At 49.8% G+C, this 11,136-nt stretch overlaps 3 non-coding genes and 7 pseudogenes across 3 annotated transcripts; all 10 read left to right on the top strand.

Annotated features, from left to right (window-relative positions):
* The first annotated feature begins 602 nt into the window (after positions 1-602).
* On the top strand, positions 603-819 carry LOC121366926 (annotated as a pseudogene).
* A 645-nt stretch (positions 820-1,464) lies between these two features.
* Positions 1,465-1,678, top strand: LOC121366935 (annotated as a pseudogene).
* Positions 1,679-2,286: 608 nt separating this feature from the next.
* On the top strand, positions 2,287-2,493 carry LOC121366934 (annotated as a pseudogene).
* A 612-nt stretch (positions 2,494-3,105) lies between these two features.
* LOC121366932 lies at positions 3,106-3,309 on the top strand (annotated as a pseudogene).
* A 595-nt stretch (positions 3,310-3,904) lies between these two features.
* Positions 3,905-4,104, top strand: LOC121366931. The gene has a single exon (XR_005957266.1). It is a non-coding gene; the product is annotated as a U2 spliceosomal RNA (small nuclear RNA).
* A 601-nt stretch (positions 4,105-4,705) lies between these two features.
* LOC121366927 lies at positions 4,706-4,924 on the top strand (annotated as a pseudogene).
* A 614-nt stretch (positions 4,925-5,538) lies between these two features.
* On the top strand, positions 5,539-5,743 carry LOC121366930 (annotated as a pseudogene).
* A 3,422-nt stretch (positions 5,744-9,165) lies between these two features.
* LOC121366929 lies at positions 9,166-9,351 on the top strand. The gene has a single exon (XR_005957265.1). It is a non-coding gene; the product is annotated as a U2 spliceosomal RNA (small nuclear RNA).
* A 734-nt stretch (positions 9,352-10,085) lies between these two features.
* On the top strand, positions 10,086-10,293 carry LOC121366928 (annotated as a pseudogene).
* Positions 10,294-10,911: 618 nt separating this feature from the next.
* Positions 10,912-11,104, top strand: LOC121366925. Its single transcript, XR_005957264.1, has one exon. It is a non-coding gene; the product is annotated as a U2 spliceosomal RNA (small nuclear RNA).
* Positions 11,105-11,136: the final 32 nt, after the last annotated feature.

The raw sequence follows: 11,136 nt of genomic DNA, 5'->3' as shown, positions 1-11,136 counted from the left end.
CAGCCTTTTGGCGTTGAGGAGCGCGGATAGTGCTCTTACACACCTACAAACACACACAACACACCCCCCCCCCCTCCATTCCCACGAGGCCTAGCTTGGCCAGACCCGCACAATTTAAAAAAAAAAAAAAAAGAAAAAAAAAAAACAAACGCCAACAAACAATATGAAAACAAATACACAAAAAAAAAAAAAAAAAATTGACAAAAACACACATGGCCTACATGAAAGTTCATTCAATTTTGACGGAATCGTTTGCTAAGAACGCGCTGTTTTCGAAGACATGTGACGTCACGCAGCCACGTTGAAGAAGGTTAAAGCAAAGGTAGCGCGGGCAAGACAATGGGTTTCAGTCTGAAAGAGAGTAGTGCCACCATCGGTAGAGGGACGCGCACAGGTAGAGGTTTAGAGCGGGAACGAAATGAAACGACCGTGTTGCGTCGGCACGGCGACGAAATGCGCTGCACGCGCGGCGACGCGGGAGAGGCGAAGAGTTAAAAATTTGGCCCAACCGAACGCACGCCGAGAGGAACCTGGGTCAACTCGAGGAAGACCTTTTGGGGGATATAGTAAAAATAAAAAAAGGTCGAACCGGCCAAGAAGGCATCGCTTATCGGCTCTTTTGGCTAAGATCAAAGGTGTAGTATCTGTTCTTGATCCAGCTTCATTTGTTTCTATCTGATACGTTCCTCCCCATGGGGGGACAGTCCGGATAGTGAACTGATTTTTGTGCAAAGGGGGTGAGTGGCCCGGGGCCTTGCTCCGCCCTCACTCACGGGGCGTGGAACCGGTCTGTGCACATGTACTTCCGTTCGAATGGCTCCGCACCAGCTATGTATTAACGGAAACCAGAAAACAGTTGAAATATCCAGCCTTGCGTGAGAGAGCGGGTATATGTGCTCTTACACACCTACAACAGCAACCACACAGCACCCCCCCCCCACTCCTCTTCCCACGAGCATAGATGGCCAGGAACACGCACATCTTAGAAACCCAAAAAAAAAAGAGAAAAAGAAAAAAAACCAAGCCCACACAACCACCAATTGATAAAAACACAAAAAAAACGACCACAAGTGGCGCTCCACAAATTCATTCATGACGGAATCGGTCTCTTTGCTAACAAACGCGATTGTTTGCGAAAAAGACATTGGACGTCTGCAGACCACGTTTGACGGAAGGTAAAAGCAAAAAGCCAAGTCAATGGGTTGTCATCTGTAAAAGAAGGAGAGTTGCCACGGCATGGGTAAGGGACGCGCACAGGGGGTAGAGGCTGTTAGGTTAGAGCGACGGAAATTGAAACGGACCGTTTTGCGGTAAGCACGGCGAATAATGGCGCTGCGCGCGCGGCGACGCGGAGGCCGAAGAGTTAAAAATTTGCCCAACGACGCGCACGCTGAGAGGAAACCTGTCACCTAGAGGAAGACCTTTGGGATATAGTAAAAAAAGGGTCGAAACCGGCCAAAAGGCATCGCTTCTCGGGCCTTTGGCTAAGATCAAATGTGTAGTGAGTCTGTTCTGATCACGTCTTAATATTCTGATTAACGTCCTCCATTGGGGGACCATCCGGTATTAAACTGATTTTTGAAAAGGGGGTGAGGGTGCCCGGACGGCTGTGCTCCGCGCCCTCCACGGCGTTGACCGACGCGGGTAGTGCAGTACTCCGAGGAATGGCCCAGCACTATTGAAGAGAAACGACCAAAAACACAGTTGAAATATCCAAAGCCTTTGCGTTTGAGAGCGCGGTATATGATGCTCTTTACACACCACTACACAGCACCCACACACCCCCCCCGCCCTCCCTTCCCAGAGAGCCTAGCTGTCCCGACCCGCACATTTACAAAAGGAAAAAAAACAAAAAACAAAAAAACAAACCAAACCCCAAAAACCAAAGTGAAAACAACGACAAGAAAAGAAACGAACATGGCCTCCAAAATTTCATTCATTGGACGGATACTCGTTGCTAAACACGCGGAATGTTTCTGAGACATGACGTCGCGAGCACCACGTTGAAGAAGGTAACGACAAAGCCGAAGGGCAACTGGGGTTCATCTGAAAAGAGGTTAGTGCCACCATGGTGAGAGGACGGCTGCTACAGGTAGAGGTTTTAGAGCGACGATATGAAACGAGCCGTTTGCCGTCGCACGGACGGAAAGGCACGCTGCAGCGCGGTCGACGGCGGAGGCCAAGAGTAAAATTTAGCCCAACGAACGCACGCCGAGAGGAAAACGCTGTCACCTCGAGGCAGACCGTTGGGATATATAAAAAAGGTTCGAAACGGACAGAAAAGGCATCGTTCCTCGTGCATTTTGGCTATAGATCAAAGTGGAGTATCTGATTCTTATCAGCTTACGATCTGATTACGTCCTCCATTGGGGGACATCGATTATTAAACTGATTTTTGAAGAAGGGGGGGTGAGGTGCCCGGGGCCGTGCATCCGCCCTCAGCCACGGGTGACCCGGTGATGGCTAGTACTTGCCGGGAATGGCCCACGCACTATTGTTAAAGAAACACAAAAAGCAAGTCTGAAAATCCCAGCCTTTGCGTTGTGAGCGCGGTATATGTGCTCCTTTAACACACCATACACAACACACACACACCCCCCGCCCCCTCCCTTCCCACGGAGCCTAGCTTGGCCAGACCCGACACAATTTGTAGAAAAAAAGAAAAAAAAAAAAACAGAAAAACCAAGCCCCAAAAACCCAAAGTGCCAAATGCAAAAAAACACACAAAAAAAAACACACACATGGCCTCCAAAATGTCATCATTGACGGAATCTTGGCTTAAAACGCGATGTTTCGAAGACATGACGTCGCAGACACGTTGAAGCAAGGCTAAAGCACAAAGCCATAGCAATGGGTTCATCTGGAGAAGAGTAGTGGCCACCATGGGTAGAGACGCGCACAGGTAGAGGTAGAGCGACGAATGCAAACGACCGTTTTTGACGTTCGCACGGCGAAAAATGCGTGCTGCGCGCGCGACGCGGAGGCCAAGAGTAAAATGGTGGACCGAACGAAACGCACGCCGAGAGGAAACCATGTCAGCTCGAGGAAGCACCTTTGGGGATAATAGTAGTAAAAAAGGGTCTTCCACCGAAACGGCAAAAGGGCATCGCTTCTCGGGCCATTTGGCTAAGATCAAAAGTGTAGTATCTGTCTTATCAGCTTACTTATCTGATACGTCCACCATTGGGGGACATCGATATTAGAAATGATTTTTAGGAATAGGGGGTGAGGTGACCGGGGCTTGCGGTCAAGCCGGCAGCACGAGGTTGACCCGGTATGCAGTACTTCGGGAATGAGACCCCACGTATTTTAAAGAAACACAAAACAGTTGAACTCTCCAGCCTTGCGTTGAGAGCGCGGTAGATGGACTTCTACAACACCCTACACCAACCACACACACACACCCCCCCCCCTCCGCGTACGCACGAGCCTAGGCCTGGCCAGTACCCGCACATTTAAAAAAAAAAACAAAAAAAAAAAAAAAAAAACCAACCCAAAAACCAAATGAAACTCAAATGAAAACAACAACACAAAAAAAACACACATGGCCTCCAAAATTTCATTCATTGACGGCATCTGTTGCTGTAAAACGCGATGTTTACGACGACATGGAGCGTCGCAGCCCACGTTGAGAGAAGGTAAAGCAAAGCAAGGCAATGGGTTCATCTGAAAAGACGTAGTGCCACCATGGTAGGGACGCGACGCACAGTAGAGGTAGTAGTCAGCGACGAATGAAACCGACCGGTTTGCCGTCGCACGGCGAAATGGCGCTGCTGCGCGGCGGACGCGGGCGGGCCAACTGAGTAAAAATTTGACCAGACGAACGCACGCCTGAGAGGAAACCTGTCACTCGAGGAAGACCCTTGGGATATAGTAAGAAAGGGTCGAACCGGCATAAGGCAACATCGCTTCTCGGCCCTTTGGCTAACGATCAAAGTGCTAGTATCTGTGTCTTATCCAGATTAATATCTGATACGTCTCCAGTTGGGGGACATCGATATAAACTGGATTTTTGAAAGGGGGTGAGGTGACCGGGGCTTTAGCTCCGCCTCAACCACGGGGTTGACCGGTATTGCAGTACTTCCGGGAATGGGCGCACGACCACTATTTTATAGAAACCAAAAACAGTTGAAATCAGCCAGCCTTTGCGTTGCGAGCGCGGTAATGTGCTAGTACACACCGTACACAAGCACACACACACCCGAGCCCCCCCCTCCTTCCCACGAGACCTAGCTTGGCCAGACCGAACACATTTAAAAGAAACAGAAAAAAAAAAGACATTAAAAAAAACCAACCTCCAAAAAACCAAATGTGACAAAAACACAAAAAAAACACACCAGGCCTCCAAAATTCATTCATCGGACGGGAATCGTTGCTAAAACGCGATGTTTCACGGAAGAAATGGGACGTCGCAGCAACGTTGTAGAAGGTAAATGCAAAGCCACGCTAATTGGTCAGCTGAGGGGAAAAGAGTAGTGCCACCAGGGTATGGACGCGCACAGGTAGAGGTTAGAGCGACGTATGATGCAAACGACCGTTTGCCGTCGCACGGGCGAAATGCGGCTGCGCGCGGCCGACGCTGGAGTCCAAGCGAGTAAAATGTGGCCCAACGATACGCACGCCGCGCGAGAGGAAAATACCTGTGCACTCGAGGAAGAACCTGTGGTATATAGTTAAAAAAAAGGTCGAAACCGGCAAGAAGGCATCTGCTTCTCGGCCTTTTGGGCTAAAGATCAAAGTTAGTATCATGTTTCTTATCAGGCTTAATACGTCGATACGTCCTCCATTGTGGGGGACATCGATATTAAAGCTGGATATTTGGACTAGGGGGTGAGGTGCCCGGGGGCTTGCTCCGCCTCTCACCAGCGGGTTGGACCGCGGTATTTTTTTTGTGGCAGTACTTCCGGGAATGGCACGACCACCAACTATTTTAAAGAAACCAAGAAACAGGTGAAGTATCCGAGGCCGTTGCGTTGAGGAGAGCGGCGTAGTATGTGCTGTCTTACACACACTACACACACACAACACACCCCCCCCCCCTCGTTCCCACGAGCCTAGCTTGGCCCGACCCGACAGTTTGACAAAAAAAAAAAAGAATAAAAAAAAAAACCACGCCCAAAAACCACAATGAAAGAAAACACAACAAAAAAAACACACACATGGCCTCCAAAATTTCAGTCGTATTGAGCGGGAATCAGTTGCTAAAAACGCACGTAGTGTTCGAAGAACGATGACCGTCGCATGCCACGTTGAGAGAAGGTAAAGCAAAGCCAAGCAATTGGGTTCATCTGAATAAGGAGTAGTTCCACCATGGTAGGGACTGCGCACAGGCTATAGAGGTAGAGCGACGATTATGAACCGACCGTTTGCCGCGCACGGCGAAAGGTCGAAATGCGCTGAGCGCGGCACGACGCGGAGGCCAAGAGTAAAAAAAATTTGCCCAACGAACGCAGCCGCACGAGAGGAAAACCTCGGTCACTCGAAGGAAGGACCCTTGGGGATATTAGTAAAAGAAGGGTGCGGAACGGCAAAAGGGCCATCGCTTCTGCGGCCTTGTGGGATAAGATCAACGGGTTAGTATCTGTTATTATCCTATCAGCTTAATATCTGAAGACGTCCTCCATTGTGGGGGACATCGGATATAAACTGATTTTGAAAGGGGGTTGACGGTTGCCCGGGGATGCTCCGACATCACCCCGGGTTGAAACGGTATTGCGAGTACTTCCTGGAAGGCCCAACCACTAGTTTAAAGAAACCAAAAGCCACTAATCAGTGATAATTATCCAGGCCTTTGCGTGGAGAGCGCGGATAGTGCTTCCTTACACACCTACACCGGACCAGACACACCCCACACCCCCTCCCTTCCCACGAGCCTAAGCTTGGGGACAGACCCCGCACATTTAGAAGACGTAAAAGAACCAAATAAAAAAAAAATAAAAAACATGAAAAAAAATAGAGAAAAAAAAAGACATAAAAGAAAACCAACCCACCCAAAGAAAAACCAAATTGACAAAAGAAACACAAAAAAAACTGACACATGGGGGCCTCACAAAAAATTCTCATCATTAGGGAGATATTGTGGGATCGTTGCACGTAAAACAGTCGCTGGATGAGTGTTTCGACAGATCATGGATGTTGATGCACGTCGGACCTAGAAGGGAGCCACGTTGAATTGAAGGGAAATTTGAAAAGCAAAGACAAGAAGTGGGGTTCATCTGAATAGAGAAGGTGGAGTGGAGTGCCACCATGGAGTAGTGGGGAACGCAGCCAACAGGGGGATGAGACTGTGTTGGTAGAGGCGAACCGAAGTGAAAGAGGAAAGGGTAGGACCGTTTGCCGTCGCCGCACGAGCAACAAATGCGCTGCGAGCTAACGCGCAGGCGACGAAGCAGGAGCAGGGCCAGGTTATTTAAAACTATTGGGCCCAGACGAACAGCACGCCGCGAGGAGAACCCGTGGTCACTCGAGGAAGGAGACTTGGGAGTCTATAGGAGAAGAGAGAAGGGAGGGTGTCGAAGCGGCAAATGGTCACCAGCTCATCGGCCTACAGAGCCGGTGTGGGGCGAAGATACAAAGTGATGTAGGTATCTTGTTGGCATATAGTATCAGGCTTGTCAATATTCGTGATACGTCAGTGGCACATTGGTGGGGAAGCGATGATAGATAAAATTAAAAAATTGATGTTTTGGAAAAGGGGGAAGGGTAGGGGGGGGACGGGGGAATAGAGGGGAGGTGCCCACGGGGCTTGACTCCGACCCTTCAACTACGGAAGGGTGACCCTGTTGATATGCAGTAGCTTCGGGGGAATGGATCAGGCCGCCCACATACTATTTAAGAGAAACCAAGTAAGACAGTTGAAATATCCCAGCCTATCCGGTTGATGAGCGCGGTATATGCGCTCATGGACTAACACACGCACACCCCCCCCCCTCCACTCACGACCGAGCCTAGCTTGCGCCAGACCAGAGCAACATTTAAAAAAAAAAAAAAAAAAAAAAAGGAAAAAAAAAAACCCAACCACAACAAAAAAAAAAACAAATGAGAAAAAAAACACAAAAAAAAACACACATGGCCTCGCATCAATTTCATTCAACTGACGGATATCGTTGCTAGAAAACGGCGAGGTTGTCGAAAAGACGATGACGTCGCCAGCCCACGTTAGAAGAAGAGTAAAGCAAAAGTCCAAAGCAATGGGGTTCAGTCTAAGAAAAGAGTGGTGCCAATCCTCGGTAGGTAGAGAAACGCCGCCACAGGTAGGAGGTAGAGACGACGAATGGAAACGACCGTTGGCAACGGCGCTCGGTCGGCGACGGGCGAAATGGAGGCGCTGCGGCGGGGCCAGGCCGAGCGCGGGAGGGCCAGAGAGGTAAGAATTTGCACGAAACGGAAGTCGCACAGCGGCCGAGAGGAAAACCATGTCAACTGCGAGTGGAGAAGAACCGTTGGGATTATAGGTAAAAAAAAGCGCGTCGAACGCGGCGAAAAGGCATGCGCTTCTCGGACCTTTTGGCTAAGATCTAGAAGGTGTCGTATGCTGGTGCGTATCAGATTAACGGTATCTGGAGTATCGTACCTCCGATTGGGGGGCATCGAGATTTAAAACTGATTTGTGTTTTTTTTGTGATAACAAGGGTGGTGAGGTGGCCCGGAGCGGCTTGCTCAGCACTCAGCGCGACACGGGTTGAGCCCAGGGAGGTATTGCGGACTAGTACTTCCGGGAATGGAAGGCCACCACTCTTTAAAGATGACAACGCCACAAAACAGTTGAAAATATCTCGAGCCTTTGACACGGTTGCTGTGAGGGGAGGGAGCGCGAGGGAGTTGGGGGTATAGATGTGACTGACTTACACAACACCTCCAGCACACACGAGCTGACAACCCCCCCGCCGCGGCGCCCCTCGACTGTCCAGCACGGAGACTAGCTTGGAAAATTTACCTAGACGGCAAAGAGTTTAAAAAAAACCAACAAGAAAGAACCAAATGAAAAAAAGAAAAAAAAAAAAACACAAAAGGCCCAAAAAAAAACCAATCATTGACGGAATCGTTGCAAAAACGCAATGTTCGAAGACAGGGAGTCGCAGCCACGTTGAAGAAGGTAAAAGCAAAGCAAGCAATGGGTTCATTGAAAGAGTAGTGCCACCATGGTAGGGACTCGGCATAGTAGAGGTGCATTCACGATGAAACGACATCGTTTGCTGTAGAACACGGCCGATGTTTCGCAGACATGCGGCGTCGCGGAGGCGCACGAGTAAAATTTGCACCAACGAACGCAGGTTGGTAAGAAACCTGCAAAGTCAAGAAGACAATTGGGTTCATAGTGAGAAAGAGTCGAACCGGCAACAAGCATCGCATCCCCTGGGGTTTTTTTTTTGCAGGCCTCTTTGGACAAGCGCAAAGTGTAGGTATCTGTAGGAGATCGGGGGGCATATCGGAGAGGGTCCTCCATGAGCGACAGAAAATGGTGAAAACTGATTTTGCAAGGGGGAGGTGCCCGGGGCTTGCTCCGCCGGCACGAAGGGTGACAACGGAAATGGCGAGTACTGTCAGGCAATGGCGGACCACTATTTTAAAGCACGCAAATGACCGTGAAATCTCAGCCTTATGCGATTGAGAGCGCGGAAAGAAGTGCTCTTAGCACACCCTGACAGAGTATTAACCCCCCCCCCCCTCCCTTGCCACGAGCCTAGCGGGGCCAGTCCCCACATTAAAACAGAAAAGGAATGCGCAAAAACGAGGAGAGAAAACCAAATGGTCAAAAAACTCGAGGTAAACGCACATGGCCTATAGTAGTAAAGAAAGACATGTCAATTGGAAACGGACAGCCGTTGCAAAAGGCGATCCGTTTCGAAAGGACATGACTTTGTTGGCTAAGAGATCAGAAGTGGTGGAAAGTAATAAGGTGGGTTCTTTAGTCAGCTAAGAATAGTGCTGATACGGTCCTACAGTGGGGGACGCGCGCATCGATATTAGGTAGGAGCGGATTTTGAAAAGGGACCAGTGGACGTCGCCCGGGGGCCCCCCAATAGGCGGACGCCCCTCACCACGGGTTGACCCGGTAGGCCAAGAGTAAAATCGCAACGAACTTCGACGAGCGGAAACATGCCACTGACCGCACCACCTGGGGGATATAAAGAAGAAAGGTTCGAACCGGCAACAGCATTCGAAAAATCCAGCCTTTGGCTAAGATGAGAGCGCAGTATCGGTTATAGTCAGCTTAATATCTGATACGTCGTCCTATTGGGGAGACACCGATAATTACGACTGATTTGAAAGGGGGTGAGGTGCCGGGGCTTGCTCCGCCCTCATACACAGGTTGACCCGTATTGCGAGTACAGAGGGAACAAAACCACAGAATTTAGCAAGACCACCCACAACATGTTGATATCCAGCCTTTGCGTTGAGAGGCGCGGTATATGTGGCTCTTACCCGGGGACACACACACAGCACCCCTCCGACCCAGCCCCTCCCCACCCAGAGCCGTAGCTTGGCACGCCAGGACGGACGCACATTTAACAAAAAAAAAAAAAAAAAAAGATAAACACAAAAGAAGAAGAAGAAAACCGGAACCCCCAAGAATAGAAGCAAGATGAAAAAAAAACACAAAAAATTACACAGGCATGGCCTCTAAAATTTCAAGTCATTGACGGGAATATCGGTGCGTTAAAACGCGATGTGTTCTGAAGGACATATTGAGACACGCGCGCTAAGCCACGTTTGAAGAGGTGAAGAAGGGGGTAAAAGCAGAAGCCAAGGCAATAGGGGGATTCATCTCAGAAGGAGGTGGAGGTGGCCACCTATGGTATAGGGCCGCGCACAGGGGTATCGAGTGGGTTGGGTTAGACGGGTAGAGCGGAATCACGAGATGAAAACGAGGCCAAGGGGGGACGCGGTTTGCGCGTTGTCGCACTGGCCCCCGAGAATCGCTAGCGCGGCGGCGACGCGGGGAGAGGCACAAGAGGTAAAAATTTGGACAGACAGAACGCACGGGGCGAAGAGGATAAAAAGCCTGGTCACTGAGCCGACGATAGACCTTTGGGGGAAGGTATAGCTGAAAACGGAGTCGATACCGGGCAAGGAAAGGCATTCTGCTTATCGCGGCTGACGCTTTGGCTAAAAAGATCAAAGTGTAGTATCGATTCTATCAGCTTAATATCGATACAGTCCCCATGGGGGACATTCGATATTACAAACTGAGTGCGTGAACAGGGGGTGAGGTGCCCGGGGCTTGGCTCCGCCCTCACCACGGGCTGACGCCAGCGGTATTGCAGTACTTCAGGGAATGGCTCCACCAACTATCTGTTATAAGAAACCAATAAACAGTTGAAATATCCAGCCTTGCGTTGGAGAGCGCGCGGGATATGTGCTCTACACCACCCTACACACACACACACCCCACCCCACCGTCACTACCGTTCCACGAGCCTAGTTGGCCAGACCGGCACAGGTTTAAAAAACACGAAAAAAAAAAAAAAAAAAACCAACACCCAAAAACCAAATGAAAAAAACAGCAAAAAAAAACACGACATGGCCTCAAAATATGTTCATTCATTGGACGGAATCGTTGCTAAAAACGCGCTATGTTCGAAGGACATGACGTCGCAGGCCACGTTGGAAGGAAGGTAAAGCAAAGCCAAGCAATGGGTTCATCTGAAGAAGAGTGAGCGCCACCATGGTACGGGACGCGCACAGGTGAGAGGTAGAGCGGACGAGATGAAACGACGCGTTGCCGTCGCACGGCGAAGATGCGTCTGTCGCGCGGCGACGCGGAGGGCGCAAGAGTAAAATTTTGCCCAAACGATTGATGAGGCCCGCCGACGGAACACCTGTCACTCGATTTCTTCGGGCTGGACCTGGAGTGGGATTCACACAGTAAGACCTTTGGGCTATATAAAGGGTCGAACCGGCAAAGGCATCGCTTCTCGGCCTTTTGGCTAAGATCAAAGTGTAGTATCTGTTCTTATCAGGCTTAATATTGATAACGTCCTCCATTGGGGGACAGCGATTTAAAATTGATTTTTTGAAAGGGGGTGAGGTGCCCGGGGGTTGCTCCGACCCCACAACGGTTGACCCGGTATTGCAAACTTCCGGGAATGGCCCACCACTTTTTAAAAGAAAAAAAAAAAAAAACCCCCCCCC

The sequence above is a fragment of the Gigantopelta aegis genome, unplaced genomic scaffold, assembly GCF_016097555.1.
Source record: "Gigantopelta aegis isolate Gae_Host unplaced genomic scaffold, Gae_host_genome ctg7771_pilon_pilon, whole genome shotgun sequence".
NCBI classification, from domain to species: domain Eukaryota; kingdom Metazoa; phylum Mollusca; class Gastropoda; order Neomphalida; family Peltospiridae; genus Gigantopelta; species Gigantopelta aegis.
The sequence above is the reverse complement of the archived record's forward strand: the minus strand, read 5'-3'. Positions and strand labels throughout refer to the sequence as shown.